Source organism: Ptychodera flava, chromosome 14 (assembly GCF_041260155.1).
Source record: "Ptychodera flava strain L36383 chromosome 14, AS_Pfla_20210202, whole genome shotgun sequence".
NCBI classification, from domain to species: domain Eukaryota; kingdom Metazoa; phylum Hemichordata; class Enteropneusta; family Ptychoderidae; genus Ptychodera; species Ptychodera flava.
The window spans coordinates 15,963,713-15,977,523 of record NC_091941.1 but is presented as its reverse complement, the minus strand read 5'-3'; the positions used below and the strand labels follow the sequence as shown (position 1 = coordinate 15,977,523).

Genomic DNA, 13,811 nt, shown 5'->3' with positions numbered 1-13,811 from the left:
GGGATTAGATTTCTCACACGAGTTAGGGATATTTTGTCTCACACGAGCTGCAGGCGAGTGTGAGACAAAATATCCCCAATGAGAGTGAGAAATCTGATCCCAGGTCCTTGGTGTGTGAGATTCTTTTTCTCACATGACCACAAAATGTGTTAAGGTAGTGACTCAGGTTTGTTGACACATATTTTCAATCAAAAGTTTCACATAAAAAAAGGTCTCACACCCAACATGTGGTACATATTCTGTTAGGTCTATATTTGAAGAAGGTAAAAATTTGGTTTAGTTGTCAAAACATGCATTCGTCTGTTTGTTTAAGTCAAAAACATGTGATTTTGAGTTTTTTCACTTAAAAAAGTATAAGTAAGAATTGGCAGCACCCGTAAGTGATCTGTTAACGGCACTAGACAGCTGGATATACTGGGGTAAAACAGTGTTTTGGACTTTTGAAATTCGCTTTTGTTTCTGCACAGTGAGCCTTCGAAGTGTGAACTGTCTGATTTTTGCATAAATTATCGTCTGTTGCTCACGTTTGTCAAGTTATCGTCACTTCAGGGGGGTTTATCAAAAATCTAAAACACGGTTTTTCAGGTCTAATCATGAAGTCTTAGCATGCGAAGAATTGGGGAAATCAGCTCACGCGTCGCCGACTTACACTAATTTGAAGGTGCGCATACATAGCGAAAATCGGATCTGAGAAAATCGACGATTTGTGTAAACGTCCCATTTTTCACACAAAATGGCCGAAAAAGTCAGATTTTTGTACCTTTAAAAAAAATTCATTCGATCTGAATCTAGGTTAAATAATGGGCATCAGGTTGAAGAATTTCTGACAAGTTCTGAACACTAGTTCGCCAAAAAATGATGAAAATTGTGCGTAGAAACGTGAGGCTGGTCAGCGTTAGCGGTGGGTACTATTTACACAATAAACACAAGAAAGATAATTCAGGGCATAATCTGTTTGTCAAATACGTATCTTGCTTACAATTATATTAACTGTACACTGTTTGGTAATGGTTAGAGTCTGGTTTCAAGACTAGAAAAGTTTTAAAAAATACAGCCGGATGGTTTACAGGTCTGCGTTCTGCCGACGACGCGCACTCGCTTGCTCGCAAGCGCTCGACTTCCGGTCTCATAGCCCGTAATTTATGCACGTACCAAGTGTGAAATGGTTGTCAAGTTCATTTTAGCGCTGATTTTTGTGCCTATAGTACAGTACGTCACTTGCTTGCTTGCTTTCGAATATGAGACGACCAACTCTCGATGCTCTAAACAATTCTGTAGTTGAGAAGTTCAAGGAATACAGGTAAAGTAGCACTTGTTTTTGTAGTTTTCACATGTGATCTGCTGCAGTCTTTTTGCTCACCATCAGGAATGATACCGGGGTTTTCGTGCGCTATTTCGCTTTTCGACTGTGATATGTACTATTATGGCCCCACGTATGAAACCAAAATCAACTTCAGTTACACGTAAAAACGATTCTTCATGACTTAAAATAAACGACCTAGGCGATACTCGACAGATTCACTGATTGTAAAATTGAAACGGCGACGTGTCGCGACACCCAGCGACACTCTCATGACCACAGATAGAAACAGACCGACACCGATCGTGAAGCGATGTTTCGCGTGCTGTACTCTAGACCGACATAACAGTGTCGAATTGACAATTTACAAACTAAGTCCAAAATATGGGCTGCTGTTTTAGAACCATATTTTCCAGTGAAGATTAAATAGAGTCTCGTGGGGCGGCAGTGTAATCTACAGTGCTGTACGTGCGCGCATGGAGCCTGGGTATCAACATGGTAACTGGTCGTTTCGGCACCAAGTCGTTTCAGCCCAAGTCATTTCGGCCTCTTTATTTTCGACCCCAAGCCATTTCAACACCACAACCCAAGAAATTTCGGCCCCAGTTTCGATTTTTTTTTCAAATTATTTAGTAATTGTCTGACCCGTCAAATTCGTAAGCGTGACCTTTGCGTTCTGTCCAGTGCTTTTACGTGCACTTTGCGTGACTTTTGCCGTGCTGTTTCGGCATCGCTTTCAAATTTTTGCTGTGTCGGTGGCCACTGCTATCAATAAACTTGTGTCACAGATTTGCAAATGATACGAAGCTTTTTCTTATGGTCTCTTACCATGTTCTCACAAAAATAAAACATGTACGTGAATGTAATTGACACTATCCTTTTTAGTACTTTGATTTGTAACAACATAACGCCCAAGCACTAGTTCCCACAACTTGCACAAGTAGCCTTGAGTGGTGCCGAAACGTCTTGGGTTGAGGTGCCTAAACGACTTGGGGCCTGAAAATGGAAGGCCGAAACGTCTTGGGCCGAAACGCCTTGGTGCCGAAACGTCTAGAAACCCACAACATCACGCGTGCAACCATATTACCATAAGACCAACAAATGTTTCAAATTCAATGGCAGCTGTAGTATGAGCCAAGGTCAGAAAGTTTCAAAAGTTTCAAAACGCTCGCGTCCATCAGCTTTCCATTTTGCTTCTTTGGCCCACGTTTACGTTTTCTACACCGCTTATAACTGCCGGCAGTCATCAGCCATGTTGGAATAGCGTCTCTTATGAAGACGTGCGCGCATGCGCAACATAGTGGGTAAAAATTTACATAATCTCCTTCAAGGTATCACGATAACGCTGACAGTAATCCGGACCGTTTAAACAAAAAGAAAATAATAACTCACGCAGTGGTTAGAAGGCTGTGTTTTCACTAAAATTTCAGACATTTCCTATCATCTAATCATAGTATAATGTTACCTCACAGCTTTCTCTAATAGAAAGATCACAGGAATTCAAAATATGAAATAATCACAAAATTGCTAAAATTGACCAACGAACCTGAGTCACTACCTTAAATTCTCATGGAGCACGTACAACATTACCTTAAATCGTGACAACTCTGTCGTCTGCCACTGTACTTTGACCTGTTTACTTTGTAGTTCCCGCCCCGTGTGTTACTCGTCATGCCATTGGATAACATTTTGCGCGCGGAACGAAACAGGCTGTCTATCATCCAATCATAGCTTGTGTAACATTTACAGCAGAGTGTGGGACGATTTCTGAGAGTGTTGGATCGATTTTTCCCACACCGTCGATCCCGCACTCCCAAGCGGCCAGGAATGTGAGAATGGAAATTCTCACTAAGTACAGCGAGAATTGAAATTCACTGGCGAGAATCATCAAGACTCGCCGTTCAGTGTCTTTATGATTCTCGCCAATGAACGGCGACTTGATGATTCTCGCCAGTGAATTTCAATTCTCGCTGTACTTAGTGAGAATTTCCGTTCTCACCGGTGAGAATTTGTTCTCACACTTGATTCTCGCGAAGGAGCGCATTTCTCACCAATCTCCAGTGGAGATTAAAATTTTCTCACCAACAGCGGTGAGAATAAGAACAGATTCTCACCGATTGCGAGAAAGCGTCAGTTTCTCGCTCTAGTCACGCACTTTTTCCCTATAGTGTTATGTGTTGGCAAAAACAGGCAAACAGCTACCTTTTCTTGATTTTCAATATGCAACCAATGTTTACAGTTTGCTCATACACCATGGCACCAGATACACATAGAGATTTCAACAAACAACCATTAACTCAAAAACCTTACAGGAAAAAGTAAACATTGTTTTCTTCCAGTGCAACTGGTGCATCCACTTTTGGAATAACTTATAAAACCAATATTTTCAAATATCCATATATCTTTCTTTCATGAATTTGACTTTGTTTGTGTACCGTCTATTTACTGTCTGTTCTGTGCTGTTTTGTGTCTATGTTTACAACTATTGTCTTACAAATTCTGACCTAGTGTTATTGGATTATGGATTGGTATGATTGCGATTATTTCACAAGGGTGATGGCACTGAGATCAACTTAAGAACTTTAACTGTGGTGAACTTGACTATTCATTTCAAATCCTGACCTGACTTGGAATCTTCAACTGAGATGCAGTGCATTGTAAAATGTGTGCACAGAGACATGGGGGTAGACGATTTGATATCCTTGGGGGGGGGGGGTCTGAAGATCGATGAGGTAGCACTATTTTCAACCTGATCCACTGTGCAGTATTTTTTTTCCACTCTCCCACCTTTTCTTTTAGTCAAGCCTTTTCTGGCAGATTCGTCTTTCTTTGACATTTGCTTGGAATCTATTTTTTTCTACAAATCTTCCAGATCCCCTATCAGGATATCAAATGGTCCACCCTTTGGTATCAACAATGTTTATTTAAAGAGATACAATGACAGGAAGTGTAGGAGCTATTTATAACCCTGACAGTTCAAACACTGAAAAAAGTTTGGAATATATATGTTGGAAACCAAACCTGCAAAATCACCTTCAGCTGTGCTTTCTAATGATTCTTTTACCACATTTTAACAAAAAATACAGTTTACCATATGAAATGCTCACAAGATCACCACATTATGTATTCTTAGTTCTTGTAGGTATAAAATCGCCCGAAATCAGAAAATCTTTTCACAAATATTTATTAATTTTGTTCATATCAACACAACCTCAAAAAGTTATTGAATCAATACTGTGGACTATTTCTGTACGTTTTTTCCATCAAAAAATTAGGAAGCTTCATAAAAATGGGAAATTGAAGACGTTTCTCTGAAAATTTAAAACAAGCTACCTGGCAGCTAATAGAGCTCCTTTGTGTTATGTAGAGAATAACTTTTTGTGACATGTGTTGATGAAGGAGGAAATCTTTGACAGCTAACTTCAGGTCAGCCAGACCAAAATGGCAAATAAAACTGCAAAAATATGGAATTGAAGAAGATATAATTTGAAAATATTAAATTAAGATCATACATTGGAAAATTTCTACTAAATATCAAAGCTATTAAAAAAGATTTTGTGAAACAAATTTTTTGACCAAAATACAAAAATTGCCCCAAAAATACAAAATTGCAGATTTCATCCTGATTTCAATATTTCATATAAAGATAAAGATAAACCCTAGGAACCTGTATACCAAACATCAACGATATCAAATGAAAAGTTTTTGATAAATACATTTTTTGACCAAAAATGACAAAAATTTCCCAAAAAATACAAAATTGCAAATTTCATAAGAATTTGAATACATCACATTTTGATCAAGCTTATGAACCTGCAGACCAAATATCAAAGGCATCAGATGAGTAGTTTTTGGAAGAAAAATTTTTTTGACCGAAAATGGGGAAAATTGCCCCAAAATTACAAATACTAAAAATTCACTACAATTTTTACAAACTTGACTGAGGTCATCCCGAGGAACATGGATACCAACTTTCAAAGCAATCGGACAAGCTCTTTCAGTAAAAAAGGTTTTTCTACTAAAATCTGAAAAAAATTACCCAAAAATACAAACACGCAAATATCATCCTCAGTTGTACACACCAAATTTAGAATAATTAAAGGAACCTACATATCAAGTTTCAACCAAATCTGACCAACGGTTACTGAGTTTTAGCAGTTTGCAGCATTTTTCCTTTTTTTTACCTCATTTGCATATTTTTGACACTGACATGTTCCTTTGAACAAATTCACATCTCCACCCCTGGTGCACCTGTACACCAAATACTAAGCTGGTAGCTGCTGCGGTTTAGGAGTTTTTGATCTGGACGGACTAACAGACATACATACATACTTACAAGCGCATCCTGCCCCACATGTGGCACCTGCCATATATCAATCTGTAAGTCAGATAGGTGGTGGTCACTAACTAAGGTCCCGTGTCACCGATGCCATCAGTGATCATTTGTCGAAGAGAGATATTGTATTTATCTACCAGCTTGCAATACCTGCCAAAAAAGCGTTTGAATGTAGAGACAATTCTTGCTCTGGTGTAACCTTGATTTAACAGTTTGTAAGAGAGATGGCCATGTCTCTCTACAAAATCACCATATGAACTGCATGCTCTTGCATATCGAATAAGCTGGGAAATGTATACCCATAAGCTGGTGAGAGTGGAATATTACTGATGAGGTGTGGAAAATTGATTATACTAAAGTTGAAATCATCTCTCTTGTCATATAGCCTAGTAGAAAGGTGACCATTAGAGTCAAATTCAAGTAAAATGTCCAGATATGAAGCAGAAGAGGCCGTTTCTGTAGTTTCTTTATTCTCCAATTCTGGAGGATAAATCATAGCGAGATATTTACTGAATTTAGAGTTATTCAATGAAATAACATCGTCTATGTATCTAAATGTAAGGTTGAAAGTTCGAGCTACAGAGACCTTTTTCTGCTTGATAAGGTTCTGGATAAGTTCTGCCTCGTATGAGAACAGAAATAAGTTGGCCAGTAAGGGAGCACAGTTAGTGCCCATAGGAATTCCTATACGCTGTTGGAAAATGTGTCCTCCAAATTCAACAAATATGTTGTCAATGAGGAAATCAAGCGTACTGATAATGTCTTTCTCGGTATAAAACACTTTAGCGTTAGTAATATTTTTAACAAAATATGTAGAATTATACCCTAATACCACATATTTGTAACGGCGTGAACCGTTTTTGTAGAAAAATGCTTGGTTGATGATGTTTTTCAAGCGTTCTTTCAATTTATCATGTGGTATTGTGGTATACAATGTGGAAAAATTGAAAGTTTTAATAGATGTTATTTTTGAAACAGATCTTGATTTCAAATTTTCCAAGAGTTCCTTCGAATTTGATTTATACCACTCCGAGAAAGACAACATCACAGTATGCTTGAAGTCCCCGCTTAACAGTACAAAGTACAGAAGTCATTCTTCCATAACTCTGTTGTTGAACATTTTGAAGATCCTACGATAAACCTAGCTTTGTAAGGTTTTGTGGAGCTTTGGTATCCAGTATAAGCTAGGCAGCTTATTATGGTCATTTATAGCTAGTGTTTTACAAGTTGAGTGACCTCATATTAAGTGAAGTGATACTGCCGTCCCGTTTTGGATAGTTTGTTTAGTAGAAGCTATCTCGGGCTATACAAATTTGGTGAAGTTAGGCAGACCACACGATTAAAGGTGCCGAAAGCAACACACAGAGGCAGCCCGATATGTCCGGTAGGTACAATGTATATAAGTGCCAAACACGTCGAAATATGGTTATGTCGTCTATTAAACATAACTAATTATCACCAAATATTTACATTCAGTTTTTTAAACATCGAAAATAAAAATTGCGGTTTTCAAGTTTCAAATTATTAACATTTATCCCCAAATCACTTTCCAAATTCAACCTTTGAATACTGCGATAGCAGTCCGATTACTATATGCACTCAACACGGGGTCAACAATTTTGTAACGACGCCCTAAATACCGCGTCCGTTGTGTTAAGAGTTTGAGGATAAACAAAACAAAATTCAAAAGGTATGGTAATAAGAATTCGTAGGGCTCGTCATTTATGAAACGGCTTTGAGCGAAATTCACTACCCTTTCCGAAAACTCACTCTGCCGAAAACTATCACTCTGAGTGTAGCTGTCTTGGACGTAGACCTTTGACAGAACTTTCATTTCCTTGGAGCACGAGGCAAATGATGCAATCGACCCATGTTCCTGTGCATTTCAAGAGCAAACGAATCCTACAAAAAGTGATGTGCTAGGCGCATTTTGTACATGTTTTGATGAAGTAAAACAAAGAAAGCTTGTAGCCACATCCCCCGCATTGTCGGGTCGCCATTTTGAATCGCTGTCTTCACCGTTCACGATTGTGTAAAGAGAGAGATGGGAAGCTTCCTGTCGCACAATTGTTTCCCTATACATGAGAATGTGACATCAACTGTCACCCTTCTTGTAATGTTTATTTGCCATAATTGGCACGAAAGCATAGTATACCTAATCACATAGCCAGACAAGTCATTTTATTTTATACTAGATCGGCAAGGCGATTGACCGTACGCGACATGTTACCGTCGGTGATCTCGAGCTCCTGAAAAGACCATGTCATTATAGCAAACTATAAACACTAAGCTTACAATGTTCTCTGGTGCGTTGCACGCTGGGTGAACGTTTCGAGCGAAGGAAGCCCTAGCCACACACCCTTACGGACATGAGATTGCAAAGGTGTGAAAGACTGTTTGCCCATATTAAGATAAGTTGTCGGCTCAACTTCGAAAAGCCGAAAAAAGTCGAGAAGAAGTTGGGCAAGGGGTACACGCCCACCCGTAACTTTTACTTGCGTTTATGTGGACAAGGGGGCGATACGCAATGCAAGACAGTGACGTAAGCTAACTTCAAGACCCAAAGAGTGATTTTACGTTCGGTTGTTATGGGCATGTCATAGCCCCTTAACAGCATCAGGATCTTTAAATACAGAATAGGGTCTTCTGCAAACATGTGATCTTAGTCGACCAATACGGCCACAAACTATTTTCCTCACAGATTTGACCTATTCTGACAGTGTGTCTAGCTCTACATCCTCCCTTTTAGCCCATTTCCTGGCATATCCTTCAACAGAGTCCATAAATGAGATAAATGAGATGCAAATGACATGATTCACCTTATAAACTCTCTTTGGTGTACACAATGAGAGCTAAAAATAGCTGCAAAAATATGTAATCGAAGACTTTATAATTTGAACATATTAAATTTAGATTGTCCATAGGAATATTTCTACTCAATATCAAAGCTATTAAAAAAGTACATTTTGTGAAACAAATTTGACCAAAATGGCAAAAATTACCCAAAAATACAAAATTGCAATTTCATCCTGATTTCGATGTATCATATTAAGATAAACCCTAGAAACCTGTATATCAAAAATTAAAGCTATCAAATAAGTAGTTTTTTAGAAATACATTTTTTGACCAAAAGTGACAAAAATTGCCCCAAAAATACAAAATTGCAAGTTTCATAAGAATTAGAATACAGCACATTTTGATCAAACTTATGAACCTGCAGACCAAATATCAAAGGCATCAGATGAGTACTTTTTGGAAGAAAAATTTTTTAGACCGAAAATGGGGAAAATTGCCCCAAAATTACAAATACTAAAAATTCACTACAATTTTTACAAACTTGACTGAGGTCATCCCGAGGAACATGGATACCAACTTTCAAAGCAATCGGACGAGCTCTTTCAGTAAAAAGGTTTTTCTACTAAAATCTGAAAAAAATTACCCAAAAATACAAACACGCAAATATCATCCTCAGTTGTACACACCAAATTTAGAATAATTAAAGGAACCTACATATCAAGTTTCAACCAAATCTGACCAACGGTTACTGAGTTTTAGCAGTTTGCAGCATTTTTCCTTTTTTTACCTCATTTGCATATTTTTGACACTGACATGTTCATTTGAACAAATTCACATCTCCACCCCTAGGTGCACCTGTACACCAAATACTAAGCTGGTAGCTGCTGCGGTTTAGGAGTTTTTGATCTGGACGGACTAACAGACATACATACATACTTACAAGCGCATCCTGCCCCACATGTGGCACCTGCCATATATCAATCTGTAAGTCAGATAGGTGGTGGTCACTAACTAAGGTCCCGTGTCACCGATGCCATCAGTGATCATTTGTCGAAGAGAGATATTGTATTTATCTACCAGCTTGCAATACCTGCCAAAAAAGCGTTTGAATGTAGAGACAATTCTTGCTCTGGTGTAACCTTGATTTAACAGTTTGTAAGAGAGATGGCCATGTCTCTCTACAAAATCACCATATGAACTGCATGCTCTTGCATATCGAATAAGCTGGGAAATGTGCACCCCATAAGCAGGTGAGAGTGGAATATTACTGATGAGGTGTGGAAAATTGATTATACTAAAGTTGAAATCATCTCTCTTGTCATATAGCCTAGTAGAAAGGTGACCATTAGAGTCAAATTCAAGTAAAATGTCCAGATATGAAGCAGAAGAGGCCGTTTCTGTAGTTTCTTTATTCTCCAATTCTGGAGGATAAATCATAGCGAGATATTTACTGAATTTAGAGTTATTCAATGAAATAACATCGTCTATGTATCTAAATGTAAGGTTGAAAGTTCGAGCTACAGAGACCTTTTTCTGCTTGATAAGGTTCTGGATAATTTCTGCCTCGTATGAGAACAGAAATAAGTTGGCCAGTAAGGGAGCACAGTTAGTGCCCATAGGAATTCCTATACGCTGTTGGAAAATGTGTCCTCCAAATTCAACAAATATGTTGTCAATGAGGAAATCAAGCGTACTGATAATGTCTTTCTCGGTATAAAACACTTTAGCGTTAGTAATATTTTTAACAAAATATGTAGAATTATACCCTAATACCACATATTTGTATCGGCGTGAACCGTTTTTGTAGAAAAATGCTTGGTTGATGATGTTTTTCAAGCGTTCTTTCAATTTATCACGTGGTATTGTGGTATACAATGTGGAAAAATTGAAAGTTTTAATAGATGTTATTTTTGAAACAGATCTTGATTTCAAATTTTCCAAGAGTTCCTTCGAATTTGATTTATACCACTCCGAGAAAAGACAACATCACAGTATGCTTGAAGTCCCCGCTTAACAGTACAAAGTACAGAAGTCATTCTTCCATAACTCTGTTGTTGAACATTTTGAAGATCCTACGATAAACCTAGCTTTGTAAGGTTTTGTGGAGCTTTGGTATCCAGTATAAGCTAGGCAGCTTATTATGGTCATTTATAGCTAGTGTTTTACAAGTTGAGTGACCTCATATTAAGTGAAGTGATACTGCCGTCCCGTTTTGGATAGTTTGTTTAGTAGAAGCTATCTCGGGCTATACAAATTTGGTGAAGTTAGGCAGACCACACGATTAAAGGTGCCGAAAGCAACACACAGAGGCAGCCCGATATGTCCGGTAGGTACAATGTATATAAGTGCCAAACACGTCGAAATATGGTTATGTCGTCTATTAAACATAACTAATTATCACCAAATATTTACATTCAGTTTTTTAAACATCGAAAATAAAAATTGCGGTTTTCAAGTTTCAAATTATTAACATTTATCCCCAAATCACTTTCCAAATTCAACCTTTGAATACTGCGATAGCAGTCCGATTACTATATGCACTCAACACGGGGTCAACAATTTTGTACGACGCCCTAAATACCGCGTCCGTTGTGTTAAGAGTTGAGGATAAACAAAACAAAATTCAAAAGGTATGGTAATAAGAATTCGTAGGGCTCGTCATTTATGAAACGGCTTTGAGCGAAATTCACTACCTTTTCCGAAAACTCACTCTGCCGAAAACTATCACTCTGAGTGTAGCTGTCTTGGACGTAGACCTTTGACAGAACTTTCATTTCCTTGGAGCACGAGGCAAATGATGCAATCGACCCATGTTCCTGTGCATTTCAAGAGCAAACGAATCCTACAAAAAGTGATGTGCTAGGCGCATTTTGTACATGTTTTGATGAAGTAAAACAAAGAAAGCTTGTAGCCACATCCCCCGCATTGTCGGGTCGCCATTTTGAATCGCTGTCTTCACCGTTCACGATTGTGTAAAGAGAGAGATGGGAAGCTTCCTGTCGCACAATTGTTTCCCTATACATGAGAATGTGACATCAACTGTCACCCTTCTTGTAATGTTTATTTGCCATAATTGGCACGAAAGCATAGTATACCTAATCACATAGCCAGACAAGTCATTTTATTTTATACTAGATCGGCAAGGCGATTGACCGTACGCGACATGTTACCGTCGGTGATCTCGAGCTCCTGAAAAGACCATGTCATTATAGCAAACTATAAACACTAAGCTTACAATGTTCTCTGGTGCGTTGCACGCTGGGTGAACGTTTCGAGCGAAGGAAGCCCTAGCCACACACCCTTACGGACATGAGATTGCAAAGGTGTGAAAGACTGTTTGCCCATATTAAGATAAGTTGTCGGCTCAACTTCGAAAAGCCGAAAAAAGTCGAAGAAGTTGGGCAAGGGGTACACGCCCACCCGTAACTTTTACTTGCGTTTTATGTGGACAAGGGGGCGATACGCAATGCAAGACAGTGACGTAAGCTAACTTCAAGACCCAAAGAGTGATTTTACGTTCGGTTGTTATGGGCATGTCATAGCCCCTTTAACAGCATCAGGATCTTTAAATACAGAATAGGGTCTTCTGCAAACATGTGATCTTAGTCGACCAATACGGCCACAAACTATTTTCCTCACAGATTTGACCTATTCTGACAGTGTGTCTAGCTCTACATCCTCCCTTTTAGCCCATTTCCTGGCATATCCTTCAACAGAGTCCATAAATGAGATAAATGAGATGCAAATGACATGATTCACCTTATAAACTCTCTTTGGTGTACACAATGAGAGCTAAAAATAGCTGCAAAAATATGTAATCGAAGACTTTATAATTTGAACATATTAAATTTAGATTGTCCATAGGAATATTTCTACTCAATATCAAAGCTATTAAAAAAGTACATTTTGTGAAACAAATTTGACCAAAATGGCAAAAATTACCCAAAAATACAAAATTGCAATTTCATCCTGATTTCGATGTATCATATTAAGATAAACCCTAGAAACCTGTATATCAAAAATTAAAGCTATCAAATAAGTAGTTTTTTAGAAATACATTTTTTGACCAAAAGTGACAAAAATTGCCCCAAAAATACAAAATTGCAAGTTTCATAAGAATTAGAATACAGCACATTTTGATCAAACTTATGAACCTGCATACCAAATATCAAAGGCATCAGATGAATAATTTTTGGAGACAAAAACTTTTGACCAAAAATTGGGAAAATTGCCCCAAAATTACAAATACAAAAGTTTACTACAATTTTTACAAACTTGACTGAGGTCATCCCAAGGAACATAGATAGCAACACTCAAAGCAATCGGACAAGTCATTTCAGAGAACACGATTTTTTGACTAAAAACTAAAAACAAGCGACCTAGCGGCCGATATAGATCTGCTGTGTTTATGTAGAGAATAACTGTTTTTGACACATGTTGATGATGTTGTGGAAATCTTTTTGATAGCTCATTTCAGTGGCAAGAAAAAGGTGGCTAAAATAGCTGCAAAAATACACAATTGAAGATTTCATCATACTTTGAATATATCACATCGGATTATCCCTAGGAACATGTCAACCAATGCTATCTGATGAGTAGTTTTTTGAGAATAAAATTTTCTGACCAAAAATGGCAACAATTGCCCCCAAAATAAAAATTGAAGATTTCATCATAATTTCAAAAGATCAAATTTAATTCATCTGTGGGAACCCGCATGTCGAATTTCAAAGCTATCAGACCAGCACTTTTTGAGAAACACATTTTTTGACCCAAAATGGCAAAAATTGCCCCAAAATTCAACATTGCAGATTTCATCATAATTTAAATAAATATCATTTAGTTCATCTATAGAAAAATAATCGCAATCATACCAATCCATAATCCAATAACACTAGGTCAAAATTTGTAAGACAATAGTTGTAAACATAGACACAAAACAGCACAGAACAGACAGTAAATAGACGGTACACAAACAAAGTCATATTATGAAAGAAAGATATATGGACCTTTGGCCAGAAGACCAAGAAGTGATGTCAGGTGTTTCGAAAATAGTAAGCGCATCCTGCCCCACATGTGGCACCCGCCATATATCAATCTGTAAGTCAGATAGGTAGTGGTCACTAACTAAGGCCCCATGTCACCGATGCCATCAGTGATCATTTGTCGAAGAGAGATATCGTATTTATCAACCAGCTTGCGATACCCGCCAAAAAAGCGTTTGAATGTAGAGACAAGTCTTGCTCTGGTGTAACCTTGATTTAACAGTTTGAAAGAGAGATGGCCATGTCTCTCTACAAATCACCATATGAACTGCATGCTCTTGCATATCGAATAAGCTGGGAAATGTATACCCCATAAGCAGGTGAGAGTGGAATATTA

The 13,811-nt window shown here is 37.9% G+C and overlaps 1 protein-coding gene across 1 annotated transcript in view; it reads right to left on the bottom strand.

Annotated features, from left to right (window-relative positions):
- The window catches only part of LOC139149545 (uncharacterized), a 149,056-nt gene that overhangs the window by 19,390 nt on the left and 115,855 nt on the right, over positions 1–13,811 (bottom strand). The window lies entirely within an intron of this gene.